A 1,652-nucleotide genomic window follows, 5' to 3' on the forward strand; every position below is an offset into this window, starting at 1 on the left:
AGCCAGACTAAGAACCAAAGAGAGAAGACATGAATTACTAGTATCAGAAATGAAAGAGGTGACCTTCCTACAGCTCCCATAAAGATTAAAAGGATATTAAAGGAACATTATGAACAATTATTTGCTCACAAATTTGGAAACCTAGATGAAATGGAACAATTCCTTGAAACACAATCTGCCACAACTCACACAAGAAACTAGACAAACTGAATATACCTATGTCTATTATAGACATTGAATCAGTAATTAATAACCTCCCCAAACATAAAGCACCATGTCCAGATGGGTTCACTGGTGAATTCTACCAAACATTTAAGGAAGAAATTATACCAATCCTCTACAACCTCTTGCATAAGATAGAGGCAAAAGGAATACTTAACTCATCTTATGAGGCCAGCAGTACTCTAGTACCAAAAGCACACAGACATTAGAAAAAAACTACAGACCATTATCTGTTGTGAACATAGATACAAAAATCCTCAATGAAATATTAGCAAATTGGATCAAAAAATGTATTAAAAGAATTTTACACTACAACCAAGTAGGATTTATCCAAGATATGCAAGACTGGTTCAACATTTGAAAATTAATTAATGAAATCCATTACATTAAAAGGGTACAGAAGAAAAGTCACATGATCGTATCAATAGATACATGAAAAGCATTTGGCAAAATCCAATTAGAAATAGAGGGAAACGTCCTCAACTCAGTAAAGAATGTGCATAAAAAATGTACAGCTAACAGACTTAACGGAGAAAAGCTCAAAACTTTCTTACTAGGATCAGGAGTGATGCAAGGATGTGTCCTCTCACCACTGCTTTTTAACATTGTACAGGAAAGCCCTAGATATGGCAATAAGAAAAAGAAAAGGTATACAGATTGAGAAGGAAGAAATAAAATTGTCTTTTATTCACAGATGACATAATCATCTATATAGAAAATCTGAAATAATCAACAAAAAAATTCCTGGAATTAATAAATGACTATTGCATGGTTACAAAGTTAATATACAAAAGTTAATTGCTTTCCTATATACCAGCAACAAATAAGTGGCATTTGAGATGAAGAGCACAACACCATTTACATCAGCACCAAAGAAAAACACTTATATATAAATCTAGTAAAATTTGTACAAGATCTGTATGAGGAAACTACAGAACTCTGATGAAAGGAATCAAAGAATTGAATAAATGAAGAGATATCCCATGTTCTTGGATAGGAAGATTTAATATTGTCAAGATATCAGTTCCTCCAGGTTTGATCTATGGATTCAATACAATCTCAGTCAAAATCCCAGGAAGTTATTTTGTGGATATTGACATTTTGATTCTAACGTTTATATGGAGAGGCAGAAGACCCACACAAAGAACAAAGCCAGAGGACTGACACTACTTAACTTCAAGACTTACTGTAAAGAACAAAGTCAGATGACTGACACTACCCAACTTTAAGACTTACTATAAAACTACAGTAATCAAGACATTGTGGTGTTGTGGATCAAAATAGAGTCCAGAAGTAGACTCACATTAATATTATTAGTCATCTGATCTTTGACAAAGGAGCAAAGACAATACAGTGGAACAAAAATAGTCTTTTCAACAAATGTTGATTGAACAACTAACTGGACATCCACATTAAAAAAAAAAAAAAAA

Source organism: Rhinopithecus bieti, unplaced genomic scaffold (assembly GCF_001698545.2).
Source record: "Rhinopithecus bieti isolate Rb0 unplaced genomic scaffold, ASM169854v2 scaffold_43433, whole genome shotgun sequence".
NCBI classification, from domain to species: Eukaryota; Metazoa; Chordata; class Mammalia; order Primates; family Cercopithecidae; genus Rhinopithecus; species Rhinopithecus bieti.